Here is a 12,928-nt window from a genome sequence, read left to right as displayed (position 1 = left end):
TTTTAAATTGGCTAATTGGTACCCCGGACGCTGACGATGCCCAATATTACTCCAATAGCATAAAAGCCTTATTAAATGATGAGAGCACTATAAAAAATTTTAATAACTCAATTCAGTCTTTAAAACTTACAGAAGACACCTTGAACAGCAACATGAAAGTGATTAATAAATATATGACAGAAACAGATAACCATATTATAAACCTCGCGTTAGAAGCAACCATCATGGAACAAGTTGCCACCTTACTTTCTCTATGCATTCAAGTCTCAGATCATTTTGATAAAAACATAGAATCCATTAACTTAGGAAATCACAACATAATTTCCCCATTCTTAATAACTCCAAAGGATCTTTGCGAGGAACTGACTAATTACAAAGGTGAATTTGAGCTAATAATCACACCGACCTACAAGAATTTACCTAAGATATACAAATTAATGAAACTCCACAGCATTACGATAAACGAACTCGTAGTATTTGTTATAAAATTACCACTCGTAAAAAGAACAAATTTTGATCTATACAACCTGATTCCATTACCCATTCAACATCAAAACACCTCTATCTTCTCGTTCATCACTCCTCAAACCCCGTACCTACTCCTTTCCCAGCAAAAATCCAACTTTGCCGTCCTGTCGAATTTGAAAAGCTGCGTTGAATATCTGGAAGGGAAGTACGTGTGCAGCAACGTAAACTCAGCTAGAACCACAGAAGAGTCCACTTGCGAAGTCTTGCTGCTGTCACCGCATGTAAAGCAAATACCACAGGACTGCTCAATAAAAACAATAAGTGCCGAAATGGAGATATGGAACTACATTGGAAGCAACCAGTGGCTGTATATCCTGCACAAGCCGACTACACTCACAATCATCTGTGGTGAGAACAACAACGATCACATGGAAGACATTGTTCTAAAAAAAACTGGCATGATACAACTACACAGTGGTTGCAAGGGGTATACCATGCTATATTCGTTGGAACCCACAAATTACGTAAATAAAAACATCAGTCATTACGTTCCTCGAATCAACTTAACCGAAGACGATTGTTGTATTCTAGCAAAAAGCTATTTACACCATAAAACTGCATCATCCCTGAAACCTATAAAACTCACAAATATCGATCTAAACGAATTAAAGTTCAACAGCAAAAAACTCAATGATCTCGACGGACTACTAACCCATCGTCTGAAGGAGCCATTTATCGTTACCCATACAAATTGGTACACGATAACCCTAGGAGTAGTAGCCGCCATTCTAATTCTCATCCTTTGTGGAAACTGTTGTCGCTGGTTTGGCTGTTGGAACCTGCTCAAGCGCCTCTGCTGCTTCACCAGAAGCCCCAGAACAGGGGAAATCGTGCCACCAATAATTAAAAATTTTGTTCACTGTAACTTCGATTCAAGCAGTCATAGTGAACACAGGGACCATTCTAACGACATGGTCCTGTTTGAAAGGCGCGGAGGGGAACAACGTTCCTCGGAACAAACAACATCTACTAGCGTCACCGAGGAGAGGACCATGGACCAGCAACAACCCAGAGCCAACCCATACAACCTACGATCCAAGAATGGACCACGAACGCGAAAAAGTTCAACTCCTTTGTAAACCTTTCATCAAATTACTTTAGTATATTTATATATGTAATATCATATTAGACTAACACATCTATGTAATATCATATTAGATTAACACGTTTATTCCTTACCATCAAACTAGTTTAGTATATTTATATATGTAATACCACATTATATCGTAGAGGTAAATCATCTATCATTATAATATTTAAATTAAGCTCACATATATGTATAAAATTTCGTATACAATATTTAATTGTAAGTTACAATACTCACCGGCCAAACTAAGAATGCTAGATCGCCAAAATCCTCATCCAAACATTATATATAATTATATATAATCTTTGGACTAAAAGGAGGGAGGTGTTGTATGACTAACTCATAAGCCAACATAGATACCGCACTAGAATCATCCTTGCACAAACATCCCAGTCATAGGTTCCAAACTCCAGCCTTTCTAGCCTCCTGTACCCGCTTACTCATCCTGTACCCGGTTACTCATTCCGTACGCCACCATTGTCACCCTCAAATATATAAACGACGCACATTTTTGGACTCAGGTCAGATCTCTGTAGTTTGTACTAACGTGCGGAACTTGCCGTAACGATCGAATAAAACCACCAGTCTCTCTAGTAAAGTGTTGTTCTTAATCCTGCAACCCGGGATCCAACACGTGTTTATGGTTTCCCTTACGTGTGCCAATTATAACGGGTGAATCTAATAGTGTAGTGTCGCTCGCGGCTACGCCACGAGTTTAAGTGTCACACACGAATCCCTGTGAACGCACCACACTTCAACAAAAATGCAGCCAGCAAAGGATTGCCAAAGAAACGAAGCTTCTGAGTACAGGGGCTCGTATTTCACCAACACCAACGGAAAAGTACAGGTCAGTAACAACACTACTGAATCAACAAAATCATATGCGAATGCCATTAAATCAGAATCCTTTCCTACTAAAGATCAAGCGATAATTCTCATTGCAGTGGACGGTATAACTATTAAAGATTATGCGTGTGCAGTAGGAAAAATAATAGGCCCGAAAGCAATAAGATACATATCTAGGATTTCTAACGGTAGAATTTGCATTTACCTAGACAAAAAAGAAACAGTTTCCAGCCTCATGAATAACCACAATTCTATAACAATCAATAACACTAAAATAGACATTAGACCCATGATAACCCCAGCGGAACGTATAATCCTATCAAATGTCTCACCATTAATACCGAACAAGTCGATCGAAGATGTTTTTAACAAAAATAATGTATGAATCTGCTTCAAGATAACACCTTTAAAAGCAGGTATAACAGATGCCGAATATTTCCATATCTTGACTTTCAGAAGGCAGGTATACATCAATCCGGAAGACGCCAAAAAGGTACCCCTACTTATTCACGATCACTTTTGACGAAATTTCTAAGCATAAAATATGCCGTAAGGGCAGCAACATCTACAAACCCGATCATCCAAGGTGACATTCTTTCGAAAAACCGGCACCAAGCATAATGCGAATCTAATAATACCACTCTCAGTCAAAGAATCGAAAACTATCTAAACGAACTTAATTAGAATCTACCGGACATGGAAAAAACCAGTTTCCACAACGCCCCATGGACGCTAGATGCACTCGTCATAGATCTATCACTCGCAGTAAACAAAAAAGACGAGTTAACTGTAGAGGAATGGAAAAGATGGTTTAAGACCTTCTGTGACAAGTATCCTGTTTGTACTCATATCTACACCGACGGCTCTAGAAATAAATTTGGTGCAGGAGCTGCAGTTTTTACCCAAAATCAGACAATTAAATACGGCCTGAACTCCTTTAATAATATTCACACAGCTGAAACATTTGCGCTTTACTTAGCGCTCAACTTCATTGATAGCTCCCCAGAATCCAAATTTGTAAGGATTGTCGAGGATGGTCAGAGAGGCATGTGGACGGATTCAAACACGTGAACACTAAACATAACGATATAACTATATTATTGAATATTTACTAAAACTATTTAACGTAAAGAACATAAAACATAAGGACATAAAGCGTAAACATAAAAGAAAAAAACCATAAACGTGAAACGATAACTGCTCTCGTCTAGCGTTCGATGCAGAGTGACTTTCTGCCGTCGAAATCGAACATTCTCGATTCCTCTCTACATAATAATAATAATCTAAGCAAAACGCACGTTGGAGGCGCAGTCCCCCGAACATACTTGAGCTTAAACCTAAACACCTCACTCATCGATTCCAACGATCCTAGCCTAAACACTTCTATCGACGCCAACGATAGCGGTTCTCCGATCCACACACATACACTCCTTACAGATTCGTCATCTTCTCGGACTCACGGTCCACCGTTCTAAAAACCCAAAAATTTGAAGCAAACCATGGAAATCTATATAGCAATCCAAGAAATGTACAACAAACTGGTCAAGACTGGCAAAACAATAACTATAGCTGGATCCCATCCCACATGGATATCTGCGGGAATGTGTTGGAAATCCTATAAATACAATACAAAACTGAAACGACTAATGTAGAATAGACGTTATTGTACCTGTGGATGTATAAAAGAATTCACCCGATAGATTCAGGAATATCCGAAATCTAGATACGTATGTGTTTAAGACAATAGACAGCGTCCTAACAACCGCTACTGCCAGGCGTGTTTGCTAATAAATGTTTGTCGTTATACGAATGTCGTATTGAATATATCCAATAGAATGTTATGGCTGACCTTGAAGCAAAAGTTGCATCTACCCTGTATGTGGAACGTCAACCCTTAATCAGGACCTCCGAAGACATCACCCTACACATTAAATCATTGTGGAAACAAGACTGGAGTCACACATGGAGGAAATATAAAGCGAGCCCACTCCATACAGAAATCGAAAATTTCTACGATCTGACAACAAATAAAAAATTCAACAGGCAACAGCAAGTGGCGATAACCCGAATCAGAACTGGACACACCAAATTAACTCACTCGCACCTCCTAAATAACAGTCAACCCAGGTTTTGTGAAACTTGCAGTACACCCTTAACAGTTAAAAACATCATCCTCGATTGCAGGAAGTACGATCAAGTCAGAAGAGGCCTGAAAATCATGGACAACATCACCAAGGCGACCACTTCACCCTTGTTCCAGAACATACTACTATTATTCTGCAAAACCATCGAAATTCTAGACAATCTATGAAGACTACGACACCACCCTCGAGAATCCTATAAATTTTGCTCCACAAGCTTCTAATCAAATAACTACCATAGACAGATAAATCGGGCCAATAATAGTCGCTAATAGTCCCTGTTGTTGATGCGACTCTAAACTCGTGAAAGAAAAAGAAATGTCTGTAGATGCTTAAAAGTGATATAAGCTTCAAAAATTTTACAAATTAAAAAAAAAGAAAACAAAAATATTGCCAACAACACGCGGTGTTCCCAAGCGGTCACCCATCCAAGTACTAACCGCGCCCAACGAAGCTTAACTGCAGTGATCGGACGAGAACTGGTCTTTACCAACGTGGTATGGTCGTTGACGAATAAATAGATAGCTTACATTAATATAATGTACACATATGTCTTATTGAAGTCTATTTAAAATGATAAACAAATCATACATTACGCTAACAATGTATTGTATGCATTGTATATTTCTCTGTAGTGTATGTCCAACGAAAATATGAAGAGTTTCAAAAAGCAATAGCCGTGCAATTCCAAAAATTTTAATGTCAAGGGAACAAAAATAAATTTCTATAGATGCTTTAAAGGAAAGTAAGCTACAATAATTTTATAAATTAAAAAAATGAGACTGTGCTTTAAGAATGTCTTAAATCCAAAATGCAAAAAAAAGAAAAAGATTGCCAACAACACGCGGTGTTCCCAAGCGGTCACCCATCCAAGTACTAACCGCGCCCAACGAAGCTTAACTGCAGTGATCGGACGAGAACTGGTCTTTACCAACGTGGTATGGTCGTTGACGAATAAATAAATAGTTTACATTAAGATAATGTACACATATGTCTTATTGAAGTCTAATTAAAATGATAAATATGTCATATACATATAATATGTCTGATTTATATATTACATATAATTTATTTATCATTCTAGACGCAACACTAACGAGATTTTGCACTTGTTTCACTTGTTCGAAATGTAATTCACAATAACCTTGATAGATCACAACCGCTGCTTTTGTATTCCGAAAATCCATACGAAAAGTGACAATGTAAGTATACGATTGTTCAATATGTTTGTGTCGTTTTTATTCCATGAACTCTAAAACTAAAAAAAAATTAAATCTTAGGTTCATATTCGTATGACCGTAAGGATAATGTGTTCCTCTATTTTGTTACATTTAAGTTTCCCCTATAAGCTTTTTCGTTCTGTTTTCTTTGTATTTAAAATTATGCAGTGCCAAGTTTAGAACACTCCATAACAAAAATGGTCAGACCATATACTTGAGAAATCCTCCCACATTCACCTTATTCCCCAGATACAGTCCCATCTGATTTCCATCTATTTCTTTCGCTCCCAGAATAATCTAAATGAGACCTGCTCCAAGAATAAAACAAAATTAATAAATTGGCCAGACGAACTCTTCGCCGCTAAAACCGAGAATCTTTTTTTATTTTATGCAAGTGTTAATGGAACCTTGGAAAGAAGTTGCAAGCCCGGTCACAGTAGGAATAATGTTAATAACACGTTTTCTTAAACGTTGCCAAACATTTCTGTTGTTCTATCTCTACGAGTTGTTGTTATTAGATTGGAAAAATATTTACTGTGATGTGATGCTAGCTAAACTTAACAGAGCGAGTGAGTTTTGAAGTGCGTTAGTCGGAGGTGGCGGTCGTGGAAAATTCGATTGTGGAAAGTCTTTCAGCTATGCCCATATATGAGGACAAAACGACATTTATGGCCCTACCTGGGTCAACGCGAAACCCAGCGTTATAACCATTGCACTATAACGAATTCTGATGAGTTACAAAAATTGCTGATTTTCGCCAACAGTTTCTATCTGACAATTAACTAACCAATAAATCGTTTCTACCGATTACCAATGATCCGTCGACATCGGGTGGCTCGATAATATTGCCCCTTCGATGTTTAAAGAAGAAAGGAATGGAGTGAAAGTAAATTTACTTCGTTGTCGGATTCCGTTTACGCAATAATCTGCGGAACGTACGCGCGTGCACGGGTCAGGCCGGCGCTTTCATAAATTTCATTCGCTGTTCGTCACGCTGCCGGCTCCCCATTTCCGCTGAAACTTTTCGAAGATGCGAACGAGCGAATGCAAATTCTACGGCAACTTTAATAGCCCGGATTATAAAATAGATCCAAATTCAAATCGGCACACGCGCGTAACTCTCGTGGAAAATTTAAATCTTCCATTATGCCCGCGTTCCCGGTGATAGAGGCAGGCGTGTTACCCTTGTTCAATGGAGCCGGGTACAGAGATTCCGGAGCAACGGGCAGCATCGCTGAGGGTTACGAGAGCCAAAAAGCGCGACAAAGCGAGCACAAACTGCATAATAAATCGAAAGAATAAAGGTTAATGGTAGAAAGTAGCCAATTTTGGACGCTACTGCCGGCATACAATTATTCAACAAAATATTAGTGAGTTCCAAGTGAAAAAAAAGCGTACGAAATAATAGCGACGCCTTCGTAACGCCTGCGACTAACAAGGGACCTCGCTTAAAAATGTAACACGGCAATTATAACCGAATTTACATACGAGATTGTTCTTAAGAAAATATTTAATACGTGTTCGTTTATCTACAATGGTTCGAACCTCAAGAGTGAAAACAGTACTAAATATTAGGAATAATAATCTTTACGCTTTTTAGAAACGTTCGATTATGTGTAATTAAAAATAGTCTGCAATAATCGATTATTTTCACCTGAAAATTTTAACGTTTATTAGTAGATAGAATTCAACTGCCTGCGTATTGCATTGTTTTTACCCGAAAACATCTACTATGCTAGGAGAAAGGGTCGATTACCTACAATAAACAATCGCTATGACGGGAATAACTTCATAGTTATCTTCAAGTGGGCGAGAATTATTGTATATATCTAAAGTACATCGATGAAAAGATGAGACATGGAAGATACGTGGGTCCCATTGGTCAGAATTATTCATACCCCTTTGGCCACGCTTGTGGTTAAGCCATATCTCTCGAAAATATCGTTTATTGATTGGCCTACACAGGCGTGCAATTCATTCCTACCTATTACCATCGCAGACTCGTGCCTAAGCAAAAAAGAAGAGTCCCATAACCTACGATAAATCGATGCTTCCTATTAATATCAGAAATTACCACTATCTTAGAACATAAGTACACCTTTTCATCCAACAAAAAGAATCAAGTAATAGATTTCCGTATACGATATGTTTCTACTTCTTCTACAAAAACACTGTTATTCCCATCCGATATATTCCAAACATTACATGGCATCAAGCTGTTAAAAACTGATTATATCGGGAAAATGAGAGAAAGTCTCGAAACGCTTGAGATAGGAAAATTAGCTTAAAAGATACATATACAAAAACAGGTAACAGTCGATGTGGCTAACAGATTCCTACTAAAAATAAAAAGAACAAAAATAAATTTCTGTAGATGCATAGAAGTGATGTAAGCTTCAAAAATTTTATAAATAAAAAAAAAATACAAAAATATCGCCAACAACACGCGGTGTTCCCAAGCGGTCACCCATCCAAGTACTAACCGCGCCCAACGAAGCTTAACTGCAGTGATCGGACGAGAACTGGTCTTTACCAACGTGGTATGGTCGTTGACGAGTGAATAAATAGCTTACATTAATATAATGTACACATATGATCTTATGAAGTCTATTTAAAATGATAAATAAATCATACATTGCGCTAACAATGTATCGTATGCGTTGTATATTTCTCTGTAGTGTATGTCCAACGAAAATATGTAGAGTATCAAAAAGTAATAGCCGTACAATTCCAATAAATTTAAAGTGAAAGGAACAAAAATAAATTTCTGTAAATGCTTAAAAGGAAAGTAAATTTCAATAATTTTATAAATTAAAAAAACGAGAATGTGCTTTAAGAATGTCTATAATCCAAAATGAAAAAAAATTATAAAAGATTGCCAACAACACGCGGTGTTCCCAAGCGGTCACCCATCCAAGTACTAACCGCGCCCAACGAAGCTTAACTGCAGTGATCGGACGAGAACTCTTTCTAAACATTTTTATTTACATAACAATTATACACAAAAATATAAACATACTAATATGAAAATATTTAATACTTTTGAATGCAGTCTTCAGTAGTGCCTACTTACTAGAAGCTTACCTACTATTATGTCTAGTTTTATTCTCTATGGTGTATTATATTGTATAATATAATATCCTGATAAGAGTATACAGATTGCGGTATCCTAATTTCTATCAGGTACGATATACTTAAGACTAATTTTGGTCCGTATGTAGGAAAATAGGACGAGAACTGGTCTTTACCAACGTGGTATGGTCGTTGACGAATGAATAAATAGCTTACATTAATATATTCTACACATATGTCTTATTGAAGTCTATATAAAATGATAAACAAATCATACATTACGCTAATAATGTATTGTATGCATTGTATATTTCCCTGTAGTGTATGTCCAACGAAAATATGAAGAGTTTCAAAAAGGAATAGCCGTGCAATTCCAAAAATTTTAATGTCAAGGGAACAAAAATAAATGGTAATTATTTAGAAAAGATGCGGGTCTCACCGATTTCGATGATGTTTGAATATGTTATACAAATTAAAATTTTGAACAACTTTTTCCTATACATATGTATAACCGCCGCTCGGTCTGAGTTTTCGAGATTTTTCATCAAAAAGATTGCTACTACTCTAAAATGAATTCTGTCTATACGTACATGTCTGTGCCTCTGTATTTGTTAGTCCACGATCGTCGATTTTTTCTCTTGTTTGTATTAATCGCCATGACAACCGATGACAAATACTGTACAATGTGTCAAGATAAATCTAGTTCTGCATTGTTACAGTTATTAAACGCATTGCTGTCAAAGGTTCGAATATTCCGAAGTATGGAACTCGCCAAATACATTATGTAGGCTATTTAGCTGAATTCTTCTTCCGTCAACAATATGATTTTAATGATCGAATTATGAAATTTTTCGAAATAATAGCTGAAATCGTTCCCACTCCTGATAGTATCAATAAAGAATATTGAAATACAAAATGAATGCGTGGCCGACCGCCTTACGGCGGCCGGTATAAGAAAATCTAACACCGACCTAATTCATTATGTTAGTTACTAGGTAGAATAGTTGGGTTTGGGTTAGATTGGGGTTAGATTTTTTTATGCCGACCGCCGTCAGGCGGCCGGCTACTCAAATCGAGATTTTAAGCATAGCCGTTATACGCATCCATTGCCGGCCGCCTCGATGTATCTATAGAAACAATAAACAATCGGCGATTCAACGCTAAAGGCGTGATTCCACTGAGGCAACATGCAGCATGCGGCAATGACGCATGCTACGAAACACAATTTTATTAAGGCAACATTTAGGCAACATGTCGCATGCGATTACGACGCATGTAACATGAAATCGACTTTATGTAGACACTTGACATGTGTATTTGCTACACATTCATTTGTTTCCTTTCCGAAATAAAGAAATGCGGGACTATTTGATATTGTTTTGTCGAATCGACCAGATTGAATATGTCGGGTAATGTCGTCAGTTAATGACAAGTAGCATGCTACAGGTCGCATAGTGTTACCGAACGATATGTGGCATGTTACAAGTCGCATAGTGTTGCCTCGGTGGAATCATACCTTTACACACACGCTGCCACAGGCACGTACGTATAGATAGAACTCATTGCAGTAGCAGCGATATTTTAAAGAAAAATCTCGAAAACTAAGGCCGAGCGGCGGTTATATGTATAGGAAAAAGTTGTTAAAAATCTTAATTTCTACAACATATTAAAAAATCATCGAAATCGGTGAGACCCCACCTTTTCTAAATAATTACCAAATAAATTTCTGTAGTTGTTTAAAAGTAAAGTAAGCTTCAAAAATTTCACAAATCAAAAGAAAAAAAAACAAAAATATTGCCAACAACACGCGGTGTTCCCAAGCGGTCACCCATCCAAGTACTAACCGCGCCCAACGAAGCTTAACTGCAGTGATCGGACGAGAACTGGTCTTTACCAACGTGGTATGGTCGTTGACGAATAAATAGATAGCTTACATTAATATAATGTACACATATGTCTTATTGAAGTCTATTTAAAATGATAAACAAATCATACATTACGCTAACAATGTATTGTATGCATTGTATATTTCTCTGTAGTGTATGTCCAACGAAAATATGAAGAGTTTCAAAAAGCAATAGCCGTGCAATTCCAAAAATTTTAATGTCAAGGGAACAAAAATAAATTTCTATAGATGCTTTAAAGGAAAGTAAGCTACAATAATTTTATAAATTAAAAAAATGAGTCTGTGCTTTAAGAATGTCTTAAATCCAAAATGAAAAAAAAGAAAAAGATTTCCAACAACACGCGGTGTTCCCAAGCGGTCACCCATCCAAGTACTAACCGCGCCCAACGAAGCTTAACTGCAGTGATCGGACGAGAACTGGTCTTTACCAACGTGGTATGGTCGTTGACGATTGAATAAATAGCTTACATTAATATACTGTACACATATGCCTTATTGAAGTCTACTTAAAATGATAAACAAATCATACATTACGCTAACAATGTATTGTATGCATTGTATATTTCCCTGTAATGTATGTCCAACGAAAATATGAAGAGTTTCAAAAAGCAATAGCTGTGCAATTCCAAAAATTTTAAAGTGAAAGGAATTAAAATAAATTTTTATAGATGCTTAAAGGTAAAGTAAACTTCAATAATTTTATAAATTAAAAAAACGAGAATGTGCTTTAAGAATGTCTTAAATCCAAAATGAAAAAAAAATAAAAAATATTGCCAACAACACGCGGTGTTCCCAAGCGGTCACCCATCCAAGTACTAACCGCGCCCAACGAAGCTTAACTTCAGTGATCAGACGAGAACTGGTCTTTACCAACGTGGTATGGTCGTTGACGAATAAATAGATAGTTTGCATTGATATAACTTCATATAAATATTATTCATTTATTTTTAAAGTAATAAATATATCATATACAATATATCTAATTTACATGTTACATATAATTTATTTATCATTGTGTACTAACCAAGTAATAACGTATTTCCTTTAAGAATAAAATAAAATTCATACGATGCAGCGTTAGTGTTACAAACACTAAATTTTATTAGATGGCCTGCAGAAATTGTATGCTAACAACAGGATTGAAAATTGGCTACCAGTCATTGTGTTGCCTAGACGTCCTTTAAGCTACCGTGGAATATCATAATGGAATTGCAGCGCAACGCGATTAATGGAAGAGTGATTTCGATCAACAACGTAAGCTACAATTAGTTCTAGATTTGGAAATAGCGTAGAGAATAGGTTGCATCGCAAACTAAAACGTCGCGTTTCGCGGATCAAAGACACTTTCATTTAACGCGAACATTTTTGGAGGGGATTCACGCATAGGAACGTGTAACATTTGATCCGATCATACGCATCACTCGATGCAAAATCGTAAAGTACTCGGGGAAACATTTTTTCGCTTTGACACGTTATTTTGTACGAGCATTGGTATTTCGATAACGTTACGCGAGTTTCAAAAAAATATTACTTCTGTTCGTTTGTATCGTATTATTCTAAATCGTCGCGAAAAGATCGCTCTTATAAGTCGTAATACATATTCCTACGAAGCGATTTACCTTTGGTCGTTTAAGATTTTTATCCCACTGCGTTTCAAGCTTGTTTACTCTGTAAAATAGCCCGCAGCTTTTGATATAAAGCATAGTAACAGAAATTCTTCTAAAACTGCGAAATTCCCGGAATTGTAGACGAGTCATTATTTTTGTAAACAAAAATCATAGTTCCGTGAATCTGCAACAGAAACAAGCGATTCTTTCGTGAAAATTTTCAGAGAAAATAGAATTTCCCAGGAACGAAATAACCAGCGTTTTGGGGTCAAAAGTATTTTACTTCTCCGTTATACCGCGGTTGGACGAAAAATAAAGCGAAAACGAAGACTGGAAAGCATCGTACCGTATATAAATATTAAGTCCATCCAGTCTTTTCTCACGGCGAAGTATTAGTCCGAATAGTAACTGTGTTCGAATTTTCTAAGCACGCAAATTTCCAACAACTTCGTCTCGGAAATTGCTTATAATATCCGATTCCCATGAATACGTAAACTCATAGATGTTGGCTGCTTTGTACG

General features: G+C 36.9%; 6 pseudogenes; all 6 read right to left on the bottom strand.

The window, feature by feature from the left end:
* Positions 1–4,993: 4,993 nt before the first annotated feature.
* On the bottom strand, positions 4,994–5,113 carry LOC122403999 (annotated as a pseudogene).
* Positions 5,114–5,434: 321 nt separating this feature from the next.
* Positions 5,435–5,554, bottom strand: LOC122403998 (annotated as a pseudogene).
* A 2,702-nt stretch (positions 5,555–8,256) lies between these two features.
* LOC122404000 lies at positions 8,257–8,376 on the bottom strand (annotated as a pseudogene).
* Positions 8,377–10,689: 2,313 nt separating this feature from the next.
* On the bottom strand, positions 10,690–10,809 carry LOC122404005 (annotated as a pseudogene).
* Positions 10,810–11,129: 320 nt separating this feature from the next.
* On the bottom strand, positions 11,130–11,249 carry LOC122404001 (annotated as a pseudogene).
* Positions 11,250–11,571: 322 nt separating this feature from the next.
* On the bottom strand, positions 11,572–11,691 carry LOC122403997 (annotated as a pseudogene).
* Positions 11,692–12,928: the final 1,237 nt, after the last annotated feature.

This window comes from Colletes gigas, unplaced genomic scaffold, assembly GCF_013123115.1.
Source record: "Colletes gigas isolate AHSC1104 unplaced genomic scaffold, ASM1312311v1 Colletes_gigas_Sc00088, whole genome shotgun sequence".
NCBI lineage: Eukaryota > Metazoa > Arthropoda > Insecta > Hymenoptera > Colletidae > Colletes > Colletes gigas.
This window is presented reverse-complemented; position numbering and strand designations above follow the sequence as displayed.